Source organism: Procambarus clarkii, chromosome 17 (genome assembly GCF_040958095.1).
Source record: "Procambarus clarkii isolate CNS0578487 chromosome 17, FALCON_Pclarkii_2.0, whole genome shotgun sequence".
Classification (NCBI taxonomy): Eukaryota; Metazoa; Arthropoda; class Malacostraca; order Decapoda; family Cambaridae; genus Procambarus; species Procambarus clarkii.
The window spans coordinates 16,073,356-16,093,546 of NC_091166.1; the positions used below are offsets into that span (position 1 = coordinate 16,073,356).

General features: G+C 44.1%; 2 non-coding genes across 2 annotated transcripts; both read right to left on the reverse strand.

The window, feature by feature from the left end:
• Nucleotides 1-5,139: 5,139 nt before the first annotated feature.
• LOC138365770 (5S ribosomal RNA) lies at nt 5,140-5,258 on the reverse strand. Its single transcript, XR_011228989.1, has one exon. It is a non-coding gene; the product is annotated as a 5S ribosomal RNA (ribosomal RNA).
• Nucleotides 5,259-13,647: 8,389 nt separating this feature from the next.
• On the reverse strand, nt 13,648-13,766 carry LOC138365771 (5S ribosomal RNA). The gene has a single exon (XR_011228990.1). It is a non-coding gene; the product is annotated as a 5S ribosomal RNA (ribosomal RNA).
• Between the last annotated feature and the right edge of the window lie 6,425 nt (nt 13,767-20,191).

The window sequence follows — 20,191 nt, forward strand, 5'->3', positions numbered from 1 at the left end:
CTTTACGCTTGTGGTCGAGTAGACACGGCTTTCTCACAACGCTTTCAAAACTGCAGTTGCCTACTCGTCTGTTTCACGTCCCTGTGAAATGACTTTTGCACAAATCCAAAAAATAGAGCAAAATCAGCGATAATAGTGATTGAGGTGAGCCGCCTGTTGGCTGCAGCCAGAGGAAGGAGGGGAGGGGCAACGGGGTGACGTAGGCGAGTCGAGCAGCCAATGGCGCTCGAGCAAGCGCCTCGAGACGGCGTATATAAGCAAAAATTTTTCGGCGCCGGCCATCACAAACCACAGTTGTTCACCATGGCTCGCACCAAGCAGACTGCTCGCAAGTCCACGGGAGGCAAGGCTCCTCGTAAGCAGCTGGCCACCAAGGCAGCACGCAAGTCTGCTCCTGCCACAGGGGGTGTGAAGAAGCCTCACCGTTACAGGCCCGGAACGGTCGCCCTGCGTGAGATCCGTCGTTACCAGAAGAGCACCGAGTTGCTCATCAGGAAACTTCCCTTCCAGCGTCTGGTGCGCGAGATTGCCCAGGACTTCAAGACCGATCTTCGCTTCCAGTCGTCTGCCGTCATGGCTTTACAGGAGGCATCCGAGGCTTACCTGGTCGGTCTCTTCGAGGACACTAACCTCTGTGCCATCCACGCCAAGCGTGTCACCATCATGCCAAAGGACATTCAGCTTGCTCGCCGTATCCGTGGAGAGCGTGCATAAGCTAAATCGACCACCCTAGTATACACCAAACTCGGCCCTTCTCAGGGCCAAAATATCCTTCTAAGGAGATTTCAGACATTCCTAGCATAATTTAGGTGTCATACATACATGTGATATCAATAAATCAAGTCATTTGTAGTACAACCTGTTCTCTTACAAACAAAACGCCGTCGCTTTTCACTCTTATGCACTGTCAAGGATCACCCCCCCCCCAAAATAAAAATTGTCATACTGTACTAGAAATAAAAGCAGCTTGTATAAGTGACATATACTGTCCAGTCCTGTTTTATTCTGTTTTCGGTCCTCTGGCTTAATCTGTTAAGTTAGGAGATGACATTTTAAATTAACCGTTTTCTTGACATTTTCAAACCTAAGAGGGTGGCCTGCATAGTAATCCTAATGTGGAACATAACAATGAATCTCTAATCTCTAGAAAAAAGATACCGAGTGCTTATATGTGTTGAGAGAGAGAGAGAGAGAGAGAGAGAGAGAGAGAGAGAGAGAGAGAGAGAGAGAGAGAGAGAGAGAGAGAGAGAGAGAGAGAGAGAGACACACACAGACAGACAGACAAGACAGACAAGACAGACAGACAGACAGACAGACTGACAGACAGACAGACAGACAGACAGACAGACAGACAGACAGACAGGCAGGCAGGCAGGCAGACAGACAGACAGACAGACAGACAGACAGACAGACAGACAGACACTGAGAGAGAGAAACACACACAGACAGTTTCATAAATATTCTCATTTTATAGCTATTTGCTTTCAGTGACAGAGGTTTTTGTTATAATAGTATTGGTGTCTAACACTCACAATCTCTTTAGAAATTAAAGTGTGGCTCCAATGGAGCCGAGTTTGTTGGTTTGAGGCCAAGCCACCACCACAGGGCAGTAAGTAAGCCGTTTACTTGGAGGAGGTGTACTTGGTGACGGCCTTAGTGCCCTCAGAGACGGCGTGCTTGGCCAGTTCTCCGGGCAACAGGAGCCTTACAGCCGTCTGGATCTCCCGACTGGTAATGGTGGAACGCTTGTTGTAGTGGGCCAGGCGAGAAGCCTCGGCGGCGATGCGCTCGAAGATGTCGTTCACGAACGAGTTCATGATCGACATGGCTTTGGAAGAGATACCAGTGTCGGGGTGGACCTGCTTCAGCACTTTGTAGATGTAGATGCTGTAGCTCTCCTTCCTCCTGCGCTTCTTTTTCTTATCGCCCTTGGCAATGGCCTTCTGGGCCTTTCCGGCCTTCTTGGCAGCCTTTCCAGATGCCTTGGGTGGCATGATGATGCTCGTGCTGGCTGGCGTTGCGATACAATAATGAACTTTTGCGCGAGGCGAGCTTTCCTTTTATATCCCGCTCGCGACTCAGCTCAGAGCGGGTCGCGTGGCGGAGCGCGCTGATTGGTCAGTGGCGGGCTCCCTTGATCCTGAGCGGGGTATATAACACGAAGCTCGATCTGCGGGGCGGCATAAAACCACCACAAACCCACAACAGCAGCAGCAATGTCAGGACGCGGCAAGGGAGGCAAAGTGAAGGGCAAGTCAAAGTCTCGCTCCAGCAGGGCCGGACTTCAGTTCCCCGTGGGCAGAATTCACCGTCTGCTGCGTAAGGGCAACTACGCCGAACGCGTCGGTGCTGGCGCTCCTGTCTACCTGGCAGCCGTCATGGAATACCTCGCTGCCGAAGTTCTGGAGCTCGCCGGTAACGCCGCACGTGACAACAAGAAGACCCGTATCATCCCACGTCACTTGCAGTTGGCCATCCGCAACGACGAAGAACTCAACAAACTTCTGTCTGGCGTAACCATTGCACAGGGAGGTGTTCTTCCAAACATTCAGGCAGTTCTTTTGCCAAAGAAGACAGAGAAGAAGTAAGCACTTCTGCCACCCACCACGACAAATACCATAACCAGGCTCCATCCGGAGCCACACACACTTTAATAGAGAGATTCAAGTAGACAATCAACTTTCAAACATTAATAATAACATTTATATTGATTTCATTTGGAATGTGTACATAACAAACAAACAAACAAAACAAAATTATAGGGGATATTCAGCATCACTTGGAATATTAACCAATCATATAAATCCAATATATATTTTATATTTTACTTTAAGCGAGGAATTCATATTCTATCAATTTTTAATCATACAAATGAACAAAAGCAATTCTTCACTAGACGTAACGAATGAATAAATGATCAAGGTTTTAATGTGTTTCATGAATAAATATATATATATATATATATATATATATATATATATATATATATATATATATATATATATAATATAATATAATATAATATATTATAATACTTGTGAACCAGAATATGTTTGAGCAGCAGCGATCGTGCCATTGGCCGAAGTGCAACAATTCAAATAATTTAAAGGGCCTGCTCGGGTATATAAGAGAGGCTGGGAGACTGGGGCCGGTGGTGGGTGATGGGTGATGAGTGATGGTGTGGTGTGGTGTGGTGTTGTTAAGAGTTGATTTACGGCCAGCCAGCCAGCTGCAGCCAAGGCAGGGCAGGGCAAGGCAAGGCAAGGCAAGGCAAGGCAAGGCAAGGCAATAACAGGACAGGACAGCCAAGGCAAGGCAAGGCAAGGCAAGGCAAGGCAAGGCAAGCAGGCGGGCGGGCGGGCGGGCGGGCGGGCGGGCGGGCGGGCAGCCAGCCAGCCAGCCAGCCAGCCAGCCAGCCAGCCAGCCAGCCAGCCAGCCAGCCAGCCAGGCAGGCAGGCAGGCAGGCAGGCAGGCAGGCAGGCAGGCAGCCAGGCAGCCAGCCAGTCAGCCAACCAGCCAGCCAGCCAGCCAGCCAGCCAGGCAGGCAGGCAGCCAGCCAGCCAGCCACTCCCACTTTGTATTTATATGCATTCAATTTATATTCAAACATTATATATGTTAAGGGCCTAGTTTTAGTGTTTATTTTAAAAATGACAAACATCGAGTCGTTTTACCAGTCCTTTAGCGTTAACGGTGATGCATTTTAAAACTGAACAGAAATCACCTTTTCTGGATATATCAAATATCGAATCCGCTTAATGTGCCTACAATTCAATCATTCAAAAAATACATAATTTACATCATGCCTTTTCATAGAACAGACAATAAGATTTGAGACAATAAGAACTTTAGTTTTATAACTAAAGTTGCACAATTATACCAACTCTATGGTGGCTGGGTGGTAAGGTGTGTGGCTGGTGTTTTGGAAGTCGCGAGTTCAAACGACCCAATGGGAGTACTTTTTTTTTTTTTTTATGCCATACAATCTTCCTAGTACTATTATGTAGGTGTGTGTGTGTGTGTTTTTATTCATTCTTTGGTTTTATAGATGACATACATATTGACTCCTTTTACCGGTCCTTAATTAGGCTCTGGGGAAGCAATGGTGGTGGTGGTGGTGCATTTAAAACTAAACCAAAAATCACCAGTTCTGGACGCGTCAAATATCATATCCGCTTAATGTGTCTACAACCTAATTACTTAAAACTACACTATTTAATTCATTCATATCACGTGCATATTGGTCATTATGCTCATACAACCGACATAACAATTTATTTTCATTATTAGAATCATACATTTCATCAAGTAATACAGATACAAAGAGATTTTCTTTCTGAGAAGACCGTTAGTATTGGCTGGCTGGCAGGCAGGCAGGCAGGCATTTGAGGGTTATTATTTCGCCTGTTGATTGGGGGGAGGGTTGATGTGTTAGGGGGTTTTCGGTTAGGTGTGGTGGTGGTGATTGGTGGTGATTGGTGGTGGTGGTGATTGGTGGTGATTGGTGGTGAGTAGTGGTGGTGGTGGTGGTGGTGGTGGTAGTAGGTGGGAGGGGGGGGGGGGGGAAGGGGAATGATGGTCTGTGGATTCCTTCTCCGTACCCCTTACATATAAGCAAAAACATGCCTTCCTGTGGGTATAGAAACATTAACACAAATTATATCAGTAACTGATATTGTAGCCTTTTAAACAGAAAAGATTTGTACATACAAATACTTTTAAATTATCATTTATTTGTGGAAATGGCATTTACGTCATTAAATTGATACCTCAGCATCAAGTGTCCTGCAGTGGTCCAGTGGTAAAGTGTATATAAGTGATGCGTATTCTTGGAGTTGCGAGTTCAAACCCGGATTAAGCTATATATATATATATATATATATATATATATATATATATATATATATATATATATATATATATATATATATACAACATGTTTTGTTTTGGTTGTTTGTTTTTGTATAAAGCCTCACACACTATATTAAGCGAGTTTGTTTTAAACATGACATACATATTAATTCATTTTACCAGGCCTTATTCCACACAACTCCGTGAATTTCCCGTGGAGCCAGCCAGCCAGCCAGCCATTCAAACAAAAACAAACGAAACAAAACAAAACAAAACAAAAAACATTATTGCCAACAGCATTTGGTGTTCCCAGGCGGTCACCCATCCAAGTACTAACCAAACCCAACGTTGCTTAACTTCGCTGATCGGACGAGAAGCGGTGTTCTCAACGTGGTATGGCCGTTGGCATGAGACTGCCTACACATTGTGGCTAATAACCAACTCTTTTTAGTCATCACGGCAGGATACGGACCTTCTTGTGGTGTCTTAATGGTAATTGTATCCTAACATATTTTTGTCTCCTTGGCATGGATATTTAACATCGTTTATTCAGTCTTGGGTTTATGTTCTTTCGCCATTTACAGACATTTTACATCTACCTACTTCCTCAGCCTACCCTGCCAATTTCTAATGAATTTGTGGATTTTCTTTTGTAATACATACATGTGTGTGCTCATCTGCTCTTCAGTTTTTATGATATTTGTCTCATCTGTCCTGCTTTATGATACTTTTACAAAGAACATGAACAAATGCTTCTATTTTAGAGAAGATATGGGATCCAGGTTTCGGAGCCGTAAAACCAACCGTCGTGATTGGTGGACGAGTTGCCAGGTTGCAGCTTCTGTACCGTGCCGGCACATAAATAGGTTCGGCTCAAGCGGCGGCAGCATCATTCCCCCGTGACTGTCTGAGCGTCTCTCATCACCTTGGTTATCTCATCATCATCATGGTAGAAGCAAAGCCTACCAAGAAGGCTGCGGCTGCTGCTGCTGTGGTGGCCACCACCAGGAAACCTCGCGTCCAGGTTGCTCACCCGAAAACTAGTCAAATGGTTCTAGCCGCGGTCGCAGCACTCAAAGACCGTAAGGGCTCGTCTCTACAAGCAATCAAGAAGTACGTTGTTGCCAACAACAAAGTCGAGGCTGCCAAGATCGCCATTTACATCCGAAGATTTCTCAAGAAAGCAGTGGCTGACGGCATTCTTGTTCAGACCAAGGGAAGTGGAGCTAGTGGATCATTCAAGCTGGCCGTAGCAGAGAAGAGGGCCGTTCTAACTCCCAAGAAAGCCACCACAACCAAGAAACCATCTACAGCAGCAAAGAAGGCCGTGGTAACTCCCAAGAAAGCCGCCACAAGCAACAAACCACCTACAGCCTTGAAAAAGAAGCAGCAGCAGCAGCAGCTTGTTGTTGGGAACAAAAAGCCCAAAATAAAGAGAGCTTCAAAATCTCCCAAACCACCCAAGGCAAAGAAAGCTGTCAAGAAAACAACAAAGGCAAAATAAACGACGACATGCAAGCAGCATGAATACACATGACAATAAACATCCAGGCCTCCCCCCTCAGTGGAGGGGCCTCATATGATTCCAAAAAGAGTTTAGTTTTGTAGACAAATAAATCATTACTTTTGGGGTAGATTTACTCTGTATATTATATATATATATATATATATATATATATATATATATATATATATATATATATATATATATATATATATATATATATATATATATATATATACACACATACATGGGTGAGGTGATATGGTACCAAAGTTTTTGGTGAGGTGATTGACATTTACACAAGATAAAACACGAACCAATGGGAATAAAAACATAAGAATGGAAGTAACTGCAGAAGGCCTATTGGCCCATAACACAAGCACTTCCTCTTGATGCTTCTATATTGGTTCGGAGTCTTGAAGCTATAATATATATATATATATATATATATATATATATATATATATATATATATATATATATATATATGCACACAAAACTAAATAGTCTTGTTAGACAAATTGCCCCTATTAGAGGCAAGTTGACTAACAAGCCGAATGACTGCAATTGTTTTGAATTTGAGTTAAATCTAACATAGAAATGTAATCAAACCTAACCTAACCTATGCTAACCCAAGCTAAGCTAACCTAACCTAACCTAAGCTAACCCAAGCTAAGCTAAGCTAACCTAACCTAACCTAACCTAACCTAACCTAAGCTAAGCTAACCTAACCTAACCTAACCTAACCTAACCCAGCAATTCATGATCTTAATATAATACTGTTAATTGGATAAACCAATTTGGAAAGAAATGTTCGAAAATAACAAAATTAACTGTGCTTGTTAGGAAAATTGGGCCTTGCATACTTGTCCCAATAGTGTGGTTCTCGCTTTTAGGTACGACATAAACGTATACCTAAGTTGAGAGAGAAAAAGATTCGCACTCAAACATGCATATCGATTGCCAGTCCTGAATTCTGGGTAGATATTCGTGTCCTCCCTTTTCATTTACCATCATTTGGATACTATCAAAACAGCTCTGAGAAGGATAAAATGAATAAAACGGGTAGCTCACTCATGTAAAAAGGAAGAGTTGGGAAAGATCTCTCTCTCTCTCTCTCTCCCCCTCACCCCCCCCCCCCACCAATGATCCTGCTCTGCTAGTATATAACGTAACAAACCTTCCCCCCCCCCCTCCCTCCCCAATCAGAGTCCCTTTAAGCATGCGAGGATAAAAAATAGATTTCATAAGACCCAATGTGCTAGCTGATATCAAAACAATTTATGTTATCGTCTATTAAGCCCTTCAGTAAAAAAGTATAGGGACCTAATTAGGTCCCGTTTTGAGGTGGTGGTGGGTGGAATCGATGGATTAGCCAAGCTCTTATCCGCCGAATCCGTAGAGGGTACGACCCTGGCGCTTCAGAGCGTACACCACGTCCATGGCAGTGACGGTCTTCCTCTTGGCGTGTTCCGTGTAGGTTACAGCATCACGGATGACGTTCTCGAGGAACACCTTCAGGACGCCACGGGTCTCTTCGTAGATGAGACCCGAAATACGCTTCACGCCGCCACGACGAGCTAAGCGACGAATAGCGGGCTTGGTGATGCCCTGGATGTTGTCACGTAGCACCTTACGATGACGCTTGGCGCCACCCTTTCCGAGTCCCTTGCCTCCCTTGCCGCGTCCAGTCATGGTGTTGAAGTTGTGTGAATCGAATTGACGAATGCCCGCACGATTTCCCGACTATATCCCATCAAGCGGACGTACTAGTAGCATTGCAACTCCTGCCTGCCCTTACTTTACGCTTGTGGTCGAGTAGACACGGCTTTCTCACAACGCTTTCAAAACTGCAGTTGCCTACTCGTCTGTTTCACGTCCCTGTGAAATGACTTTTGCACAAATCCAAAAAATAGAGCAAAATCAGCGATAATAGTGATTGAGGTGAGCCGCCTGTTGGCTGCAGCCAGAGGAAGGAGGGGAGGGGCAACGGGGTGACGTAGGCGAGTCGAGCAGCCAATGGCGCTCGAGCAAGCGCCTCGAGACGGCGTATATAAGCAAAAATTTTTCGGCGCCGGCCATCACGTAGACCGACAAGCCCAAAAAAAAGAACAACGATCAAAGTTTGGTGAAATCAACAAGAAAGAAGACTCCTAACGAACTGACTTAACATCATCTGACATCAAACCTCCACTGCCAGCTGCTTGCGTTCCCGGCCTCTGTGTGTATTGCAAATGACACCCCACTCAATTCTACTTTCATCTGATCAAGCTCAAATCCACGGTGGTTGGGCCACCGATCTTTCATCTCCCCTCTTCACCTCATCTCCAGATCCTTGCTCAAGATTTCTGCAACCTCGCCCCGTTCTTCCATCCCCTGCTTGCCAGCTCTATGGACTTTTTAATCCGTTTAATCCGGCCATCACAAACCACAGTTGTTCACCATGGCTCGCACCAAGCAGACTGCTCGCAAGTCCACGGGAGGCAAGGCTCCTCGTAAGCAGCTGGCCACCAAGGCAGCACGCAAGTCTGCTCCTGCCACAGGGGGTGTGAAGAAGCCTCACCGTTACAGGCCCGGAACGGTCGCCCTGCGTGAGATCCGTCGTTACCAGAAGAGCACCGAGTTGCTCATCAGGAAACTTCCCTTCCAGCGTCTGGTGCGCGAGATTGCCCAGGACTTCAAGACCGATCTTCGCTTCCAGTCGTCTGCCGTCATGGCTTTACAGGAGGCATCCGAGGCTTACCTGGTCGGTCTCTTCGAGGACACTAACCTCTGTGCCATCCACGCCAAGCGTGTCACCATCATGCCAAAGGACATTCAGCTTGCTCGCCGTATCCGTGGAGAGCGTGCATAAGCTAAATCGACCACCCTAGTATACACCAAACTCGGCCCTTCTCAGGGCCAAAATATCCTTCTAAGGAGATTTCAGACATTCCTAGCATAATTTAGGTGTCATACATACATGTGATATCAATAAATCAAGTCATTTGTAGTACAACCTGTTCTCTTACAAACAAAACGCCGTCGCTTTTCACTCTTATGCACTGTCAAGGATCACCCCCCCCCCCCAAAATAAAAATTGTCATACTGTACTAGAAATAAAAGCAGCTTGTATAAGTGACATATACTGTCCAGTCCTGTTTTATTCTGTTTTCGGTCCTCTGGCTTAATCTGTTAAGTTAGGAGATGACATTTTAAATTAACCGTTTTCTTGACATTTTCAAACCTAAGAGGGTGGCCTGCATAGTAATCCTAATGTGGAACATAACAATGAATCTCTAATCTCTAGAAAAAAGATACCGAGTGCTTATATGTGTTGAGAGAGAGAGAGAGAGAGAGAGAGAGAGAGAGAGAGAGAGAGAGAGAGAGAGAGAGAGAGAGAGAGAGAGAGAGAGAGAGAGAGAGAGAGAGAGACACACACAGACAGACAGACAAGACAGACAAGACAGACAGACAGACAGACAGACAGACAGACAGACAGACAGACAGACAGACAGGCAGGCAGGCAGGCAGACAGACAGACAGACAGACAGACAGACAGACAGACAGACAGACAGACACTGAGAGAGAGAAACACACACAGACAGTTTCATAAATATTCTCATTTTATAGCTATTTGCTTTCAGTGACAGAGGTTTTTGTTATAATAGTATTGGTGTCTAACACTCACAATCTCTTTAGAAATTAAAGTGTGGCTCCAATGGAGCCGAGTTTGTTGGTTTGAGGCCAAGCCACCACCACAGGGCAGTAAGTAAGCCGTTTACTTGGAGGAGGTGTACTTGGTGACGGCCTTAGTGCCCTCAGAGACGGCGTGCTTGGCCAGTTCTCCGGGCAACAGGAGCCTTACAGCCGTCTGGATCTCCCGACTGGTAATGGTGGAACGCTTGTTGTAGTGGGCCAGGCGAGAAGCCTCGGCGGCGATGCGCTCGAAGATGTCGTTCACGAACGAGTTCATGATCGACATGGCTTTGGAAGAGATACCAGTGTCGGGGTGGACCTGCTTCAGCACTTTGTAGATGTAGATGCTGTAGCTCTCCTTCCTCCTGCGCTTCTTTTTCTTATCGCCCTTGGCAATGGCCTTCTGGGCCTTTCCGGCCTTCTTGGCAGCCTTTCCAGATGCCTTGGGTGGCATGATGATGCTCGTGCTGGCTGGCGTTGCGATACAATAATGAACTTTTGCGCGAGGCGAGCTTTCCTTTTATATCCCGCTCGCGACTCAGCTCAGAGCGGGTCGCGTGGCGGAGCGCGCTGATTGGTCAGTGGCGGGCTCCCTTGATCCTGAGCGGGGTATATAACACGAAGCTCGATCTGCGGGGCGGCATAAAATCACCACAAACCCACAACAGCAGCAGCAATGTCAGGACGCGGCAAGGGAGGCAAAGTGAAGGGCAAGTCAAAGTCTCGCTCCAGCAGGGCCGGACTTCAGTTCCCCGTGGGCAGAATTCACCGTCTGCTGCGTAAGGGCAACTACGCCGAACGCGTCGGTGCTGGCGCTCCTGTCTACCTGGCAGCCGTCATGGAATACCTCGCTGCCGAAGTTCTGGAGCTCGCCGGTAACGCCGCACGTGACAACAAGAAGACCCGTATCATCCCACGTCACTTGCAGTTGGCCATCCGCAACGACGAAGAACTCAACAAACTTCTGTCTGGCGTAACCATTGCACAGGGAGGTGTTCTTCCAAACATTCAGGCAGTTCTTTTGCCAAAGAAGACAGAGAAGAAGTAAGCACTTCTGCCACCCACCACGACAAATACCATAACCAGGCTCCATCCGGAGCCACACACACTTTAATAGAGAGATTCAAGTAGACAATCAACTTTCAAACATTAATAATAACATTTATATTGATTTCATTTGGAATGTGTACATAACAAACAAACAAACAAAACAAAATTATAGGGGATATTCAGCATCACTTGGAATATTAACCAATCATATAAATCCAATATATATTTTATATTTTACTTTAAGCGAGGAATTCATATTCTATCAATTTTTAATCATACAAATGAACAAAAGCAATTCTTCACTAGACGTAACGAATGAATAAATGATCAAGGTTTTAATGTGTTTCATGAATAAATATATATATATATATATATATATATATATATATATATATATATATATATATATATATATATATATATATATATAATATAATATAATATAATATATTATAATACTTGTGAACCAGAATATGTTTGAGCAGCAGCGATCGTGCCATTGGCCGAAGTGCAACAATTCAAATAATTTAAAGGGCCTGCTCGGGTATATAAGAGAGGCTGGGAGACTGGGGCCGGTGGTGGGTGATGGGTGATGAGTGATGGTGTGGTGTGGTGTGGTGTTGTTAAGAGTTGATTTACGGCCAGCCAGCCAGCTGCAGCCAAGGCAGGGCAGGGCAAGGCAAGGCAAGGCAAGGCAAGGCAAGGCAAGGCAATAACAGGACAGGACAGCCAAGGCAAGGCAAGGCAAGGCAAGGCAAGGCAAGGCAAGCAGGCGGGCGGGCGGGCGGGCGGGCGGGCGGGCGGGCGGGCGGGCGGGCAGCCAGCCAGCCAGCCAGCCAGCCAGCCAGCCAGCCAGCCAGCCAGCCAGGCAGGCAGGCAGGCAGGCAGGCAGGCAGGCAGGCAGCCAGGCAGCCAGGCAGCCAGCCAGTCAGCCAACCAGCCAGCCAGCCAGCCAGCCAGCCAGGCAGGCAGGCAGCCAGCCAGCCAGCCACTCCCACTTTGTATTTATATGCATTCAATTTATATTCAAACATTATATATGTTAAGGGCCTAGTTTTAGTGTTTATTTTAAAAATGACAAACATCGAGTCGTTTTACCAGTCCTTTAGCGTTAACGGTGATGCATTTTAAAACTGAACAGAAATCACCTTTTCTGGATATATCAAATATCGAATCCGCTTAATGTGCCTACAATTCAATCATTCAAAAAATACATAATTTACATCATGCCTTTTCATAGAACAGACAATAAGATTTGAGACAATAAGAACTTTAGTTTTATAACTAAAGTTGCACAATTATACCAACTCTATGGTGGCTGGGTGGTAAGGTGTGTGGCTGGTGTTTTGGAAGTCGCGAGTTCAAACGACCCAATGGGAGTACTTTTTTTTTTTTTTTTATGCCATACAATCTTCCTAGTACTATTATGTAGGTGTGTGTGTGTGTGTTTTTATTCATTCTTTGGTTTTATAGATGACATACATATTGACTCCTTTTACCGGTCCTTAATTAGGCTCTGGGGAAGCAATGGTGGTGGTGGTGGTGGTGGTGCATTTAAAACTAAACCAAAAATCACCAGTTCTGGACGCGTCAAATATCATATCCGCTTAATGTGTCTACAACCTAATTACTTAAAACTACACTATTTAATTCATTCATATCACGTGCATATTGGTCATTATGCTCATACAACCGACATAACAATTTATTTTCATTATTAGAATCATACATTTCATCAAGTAATACAGATACAAAGAGATTTTCTTTCTGAGAAGACCGTTAGTATTGGCTGGCTGGCAGGCAGGCAGGCAGGCATTTGAGGGTTATTATTTCGCCTGTTGATTGGGGGGAGGGTTGATGTGTTAGGGGGTTTTCGGTTAGGTGTGGTGGTGGTGATTGGTGGTGATTGGTGGTGGTGGTGATTGGTGGTGATTGGTGGTGAGTAGTGGTGGTGGTGGTGGTGGTGGTGGTAGTAGGTGGGAGGGGGGGGGGGGGGAAGGGGAATGATGGTCTGTGGATTCCTTCTCCGTACCCCTTACATATAAGCAAAAACATGCCTTCCTGTGGGTATAGAAACATTAACACAAATTATATCAGTAACTGATATTGTAGCCTTTTAAACAGAAAAGATTTGTACATACAAATACTTTTAAATTATCATTTATTTGTGGAAATGGCATTTACGTCATTAAATTGATACCTCAGCATCAAGTGTCCTGCAGTGGTCCAGTGGTAAAGTGTATATAAGTGATGCGTATTCTTGGAGTTGCGAGTTCAAACCCGGATTAAGCTATATATATATATATATATATATATATATATATATATATATATATATATATATATATATATATATACAACATGTTTTGTTTTGGTTGTTTGTTTTTGTATAAAGCCTCACACACTATATTAAGCGAGTTTGTTTTAAACATGACATACATATTAATTCATTTTACCAGGCCTTATTCCACACAACTCCGTGAATTTCCCGTGGAGCCAGCCAGCCAGCCAGCCATTCAAACAAAAACAAACGAAACAAAACAAAACAAAACAAAAAACATTATTGCCAACAGCATTTGGTGTTCCCAGGCGGTCACCCATCCAAGTACTAACCAAACCCAACGTTGCTTAACTTCGCTGATCGGACGAGAAGCGGTGTTCTCAACGTGGTATGGCCGTTGGCATGAGACTGCCTACACATTGTGGCTAATAACCAACTCTTTTTAGTCATCACGGCAGGATACGGACCTTCTTGTGGTGTCTTAATGGTAATTGTATCCTAACATATTTTTGTCTCCTTGGCATGGATATTTAACATCGTTTATTCAGTCTTGGGTTTATGTTCTTTCGCCATTTACAGACATTTTACATCTACCTACTTCCTCAGCCTACCCTGCCAATTTCTAATGAATTTGTGGATTTTCTTTTGTAATACATATATGTGTGTGCTCATCTGCTCTTCAGTTTTTATGATATTTGTCTCATCTGTCCTGCTTTATGATACTTTTACAAAGAACATGAACAAATGCTTCTATTTTAGAGAAGATATGGGATCCAGGTTTCGGAGCCGTAAAACCAACCGTCGTGATTGGTGGACGAGTTGCCAGGTTGCAGCTTCTGTACCGTGCCGGCACATAAATAGGTTCGGCTCAAGCGGCGGCAGCATCATTCCCCCGTGACTGTCTGAGCGTCTCTCATCACCTTGGTTATCTCATCATCATCATGGTAGAAGCAAAGCCTACCAAGAAGGCTGCGGCTGCTGCTGCTGTGGTGGCCACCACCAGGAAACCTCGCGTCCAGGTTGCTCACCCGAAAACTAGTCAAATGGTTCTAGCCGCGGTCGCAGCACTCAAAGACCGTAAGGGCTCGTCTCTACAAGCAATCAAGAAGTACGTTGTTGCCAACAACAAAGTCGAGGCTGCCAAGATCGCCATTTACATCCGAAGATTTCTCAAGAAAGCAGTGGCTGACGGCATTCTTGTTCAGACCAAGGGAAGTGGAGCTAGTGGATCATTCAAGCTGGCCGTAGCAGAGAAGAGGGCCGTTCTAACTCCCAAGAAAGCCACCACAACCAAGAAACCATCTACAGCAGCAAAGAAGGCCGTGGTAACTCCCAAGAAAGCCGCCACAAGCAACAAACCACCTACAGCCTTGAAAAAGAAGCAGCAGCAGCAGCAGCTTGTTGTTGGGAACAAAAAGCCCAAAATAAAGAGAGCTTCAAAATCTCCCAAACCACCCAAGGCAAAGAAAGCTGTCAAGAAAACAACAAAGGCAAAATAAACGACGACATGCAAGCAGCATGAATACACATGACAATAAACATCCAGGCCTCCCCCCTCAGTGGAGGGGCCTCATATGATTCCAAAAAGAGTTTAGTTTTGTAGACAAATAAATCATTACTTTTGGGGTAGATTTACTCTGTATATTATATATATATATATATATATATATATATATATATATATATATATATATATATATATATATATATATATATATATATATATATATATATATATATATATATATACACACATACATGGGTGAGGTGATATGGTACCAAAGTTTTTGGTGAGGTGATTGACATTTACACAAGATAAAACACGAACCAATGGGAATAAAAACATAAGAATGGAAGTAACTGCAGAAGGCCTATTGGCCCATAACACAAGCACTTCCTCTTGATGCTTCTATATTGGTTCGGAGTCTTGAAGCTATAATATATATATATATATATATATATATATATATATATATATATATATATATATATATATATATATATATATATATATATATATATATATATATATATATATATATATGCACACAAAACTAAATAGTCTTGTTAGACAAATTGCCCCTATTAGAGGCAAGTTGACTAACAAGCCGAATGACTGCAATTGTTTTGAATTTGAGTTAAATCTAACATAGAAATGTAATCAAACCTAACCTAACCTATGCTAACCCAAGCTAAGCTAACCTAACCTAACCTAAGCTAACCCAAGCTAAGCTAAGCTAACCTAACCTAACCTAACCTAACCTAACCTAAGCTAAGCTAACCTAACCTAACCTAACCTAACCCAGCAATTCATGATCTTAATATAATACTGTTAATTGGATAAACCAATTTGGAAAGAAATGTTCGAAAATAACAAAATTAACTGTGCTTGTTAGGAAAATTGGGCCTTGCATACTTGTCCCAATAGTGTGGTTCTCGCTTTTAGGTACGACATAAACGTATACCTAAGTTGAGAGAGAAAAAGATTCGCACTCAAACATGCATATCGATTGCCAGTCCTGAATTCTGGGTAGATATTCGTGTCCTCCCTTTTCATTTACCATCATTTGGATACTATCAAAACAGCTCTGAGAAGGATAAAATGAATAAAACGGGTAGCTCACTCATGTAAAAAGGAAGAGTTGGGAAAGATCTCTCTCTCTCTCTCTCTCCCCCTCACCCCCCCCCCCACCAATGATCCTGCTCTGCTAGTATATAACGTAACAAACCTTCCCCCCCCCCTCCCTCCCCAATCAGAGTCCCTTTAAGCATGCGAGGATAAAAAATAGATTTCATAAGACCCAATGTGCTAGCTGATATCAAAACAATTTATGTTATCGTCTATTAAGCCCTTCAGTAAAAAAGTATAGGGACCTAATTAGGTCCCGTTTTGAGGTGGTGGTGGGTGGAATCGATGGATTAGCCAAGCTCTTATCCGCCGAATCCGTAGAGGGTACGACCCTGGCGCTTCAGAGCGTACACCACGTCCATGGCAGTGACGGTCTTCCTCTTGGCGTGTTCCGTGTAGGTTACAGCATCACGGATGACGTTCTCGAGGAACACCTTCAGGACGCCACGGGTCTCTTCGTAGATGAGACCCGAAATACGCTTCACGCCGCCACGACGAGCTAAGCGACGAATAGCGGGCTTGGTGATGCCCTGGATGTTGTCACGTAGCACCTTACGATGACGCTTGGCGCCACCCTTTCCGAGTCCCTTGCCTCCCTTGCCGCGTCCAGTCATGGTGTTGAAGTTGTGTGAATCGAATTGACGAATGCCAGAATCAGAATCAGAATAATACAGGAGAAGATGCCCATAGGGGCGAGCTTGGAAGTGGGGACAGAAGAAGATAAGGGGGGGTGAGAGGAAGAAGATTTGTAAGAGAAAAAGTGCCAGGGCTAAACCCAGCTGCGTGTCGTTAGGTTGCGGCTTTCGAGGCAGGGACTCAGTCGGGTGTTTTCAGTGACAACATCGGGACATCACAAACTCACAACATCACAGTGATTGGCTCAAGAGCGTCAGGGCTGAACTTTTTTACGGATTGTTTGTGCTGGTAGTTGAGAGCTGAATATGTAATGATAGCGGATGCTGGGTGTTGAGAGCTAAAGTTTAACGAAATACAGAGTTAGGAAGAGGATCATGGATGGTAGAGAAGAGGTCATGATTGTTTCGTGGTAGTCTGAGAGTGTGTAGGAGAAAATCAATGTGTTGTTCATGATGAGTGAGTAGTCTATCGATTTGTTTGTCTGATAGAGTTTTCCAGTAGGTATTTAGGGCAGGAATGTTAGTACTTTCATGGAGACTTTGGCTGGTATTTAACTCTTGCCATCGGGTGTTGAGTACCCATCTTAGTGCTCTGTTCTGTATTCTTTGAAGTTTTATTTTGTTAGTGCGTGCAGATAGAGAAAGAGCTAGTGGAGCGTATGTTAGGAGAGGTCTAATAAGTGCTTTGTAAAGGTGCATTTTTGTGTCAGGTTTTGCAAATCTAAGTCTGTATAGTTTCTTCATGGCTTGAAGAGCTATTGCATGTTTCTGTGTTATGTGTGTGTGAAAGAGTAGTTGTCGATCAAATGTGAGTCCCAGGACTGTGGAGGAGGGAGATACAGAGATATAAGTAGGATTTTGAGTGTATGAATAGAGTTTGAGAGGAATTGGGCGAATAGTTCTTTTACAGAAAAAGTAGGTGATTTTAGATTTGCTGGAGTTGGTTTTTATACGCCATTTGTACTCCCACTCAGTGACAACATCAAGTTCTGTTTGTGCTCTGTTTGTTAGTGTATCAATGGTGTTGCTGGTGACAAGGTGAGAGACATCATCAGCATAACATATGGTTAATGAAGTGTGATGAACAGGGTCAGGAATGTCGTTTATGTATAGGATGTAGAGTGTTGGGGCAAGAACAGAGCCTTGGGGAACACCGGCGTGTAAGTTGAAGTAGTCAGAGTGTTGTTGGAGGAACTTAATTCTCATTGTCCTATCGTCTAAGTAGTTCGAAAGAAGTTTGGTGGTGATAAGAGGAAGATTAAAGTTGTTGCATAGTTTGAATTTTAAGCCGTCATGCCAAACAGTGTCAAAGGCCTTCTCAACGTCCTTAGTGATGAGTGCAGTCTTAAGTCTTTGGTGCTGATTGATACTGAGGTAGTTAGTCATGATGTTTAAGGCGTCGTGAGTGGACCGGTGAGGCCGAAATCCAAACTGTTTGTTAGTGAGTAAGTCATTGTGTTCAAGGTGGGTTCTAAGTCTCTGGTTGATCAGCCTTTCAAAGACTTTGCCAAGTGTCTCTAGAAGGCTGATGGGTCTATAGTTCTTTGGGTCAGTGTGGGGTTTCCCAGGTTTTGGAATAAGAACGGCTGTGGCAGACTTAAAGTTGAGTGGAAAGTATCCAGAGGCAAGGGAGGCGTTGAATAGGTTAGTGATAGCAGTAATGATAGAAGCAGGGAGTTGTCTAAGAAGGATATGTCCAATGCCAGACGCACCAGGGGCTCTACGACGAGTGCCCATGAGAGCTGTCTTGACATCAGCTAGAGTTAGGGGAGTCTGTAGTTCAGTGTTTGAATTGAGATTTTCAAGGTGAATGAGGTCGTCTGGTGTAGTTGCTTGTCTATTTTGGTGTATCCAGTCTTCGACTATTTCAATGTTGGGGCGTGCAAATGGTTCAGGAGGATGAGGGTGAAAGATTTGTTCCCAGTGGTGTTTAAAAATGTTGAGAACTGCTTCAGGATCAGTGATTTTGTTGTTATTATGTAGAAGGTATTTAAACGGTGTGTGAGTTGATCCTTGTAATCGTTTGATTCGTTTCCAGAATTCTTGAGGTGTCAGTTTTCTGTATTGTTCTGCTTGTTCTATAAGGTGTTTCCAATGTTTTGTGTGATCTTCATCTAGGCTGTTAAGGATATGGTTTTTTAATGCTGTTAGGTCCCATAGTATTTGTCCATGACGATGTATGTTTTGTAAGAATCTAGTGTGATAGCAAGCTAAGAGGCGTTTGGAGCGAATGGAGGGGGTGAAAGTGAAATGTGGTTTGTGTGTTGTTTTAGGAATGGAGATGTTTGCTGCATGAATGATGGTGTCTTGTATGTTGCGTGCTTGTGTGTCGATGTCAGTGTGATGTTTGTCATTGTATTCATAAGTGAGATCAGTGTCATCAATGTGTTGTTTGAACATGTCCCAGTTTGCCCTATGGTATGAGAATTGGGGAGTGCTGGGGATGAGAATAGGATTTGTGGAGACTGTGAGAATTAAGGGAATATGATCAGAGCCCGTAATGGGCCCTGGTGAAATGAAGTGTTGCAAGTTGCTGCCGTGTCTGTTGGTGAATATGAGATCAGGCCGGCCAGAACCTGTATGTGTGAAACAAGTGGGGAAATCAGGGCCAAGAAAGAATAGATGTTTTTGGGTGTATATTTGGTGAAGCTGTCTGCCATGCTGATTTGTGGTATTGTGGTGGAATGTAGGGTGTTGTGCATTGAGGTCTGCAAGCAGAAAAACAGGCAAGTGAGAGTTGTTGAAGAGAGTTATGAAATCTTGCATGGGAATGTCGGTGTTAGGACGGGTGTAGGTTGTGCAGATGATGAGAGACCCCATTTGTGTATGAACTTTAATGGCTAGGAAATGTTTGTGAAGCCAATGAGTGTGTAAGAGTTCGTGTTTGTATGAAGAACGGATGAGTATTGCAACTCCTTCATGTGCTTCATCTGGTGACTGGTAAGAGGTGTAGCCATAATGTTTGATTTTATATGAGTTCGTGATGTATGTGCTATTTAATAATAGCACATCAGGTCTCTCGATCTCAATAAAATCTGACACCATGTGTCTAATGTTGAAATATGCCCGCACATTAAACTGTATGATCTTTATGAATTTTTAGGTTTTGATGGGGTGCTGGTGGGGTTTTGTGCATGTACAAGAGCATGAGGGTTGCGTGATTCAATGAGTTGGGCAGTTATTGAGGAGGGTGCATCTTGGAGGATGGTGGTAGGAATTGTAGGATATTTACAGCGGGAGGTGGGAGTAAGACAACGGGTTGCTGAACGGGCTCGGGACGAGACAAGATGAGTTACAGAAGAAATGACTGAAGTTGTTGGGGGATGGAGGGAGACAGAAGGCTTGTTGACAGGGACCGGGTGAGAGGTATCAGAGGTTGTAGTGTTAGTAGTCAGATTGGAAGTGGAGAGGACAATGTTGGGAGAAGAGGTTGAAAGTGCCTTTGACATGGATGCTTCAGTTTGGGATAGTCCAGGATGTGCTGTTTGGTCAGTGGCACCGTTTTCTGTAGCAGTCAGGAGTGGGTTGGTAGGAGATTGTGGGGGAACTGTAGTATTTTCTTC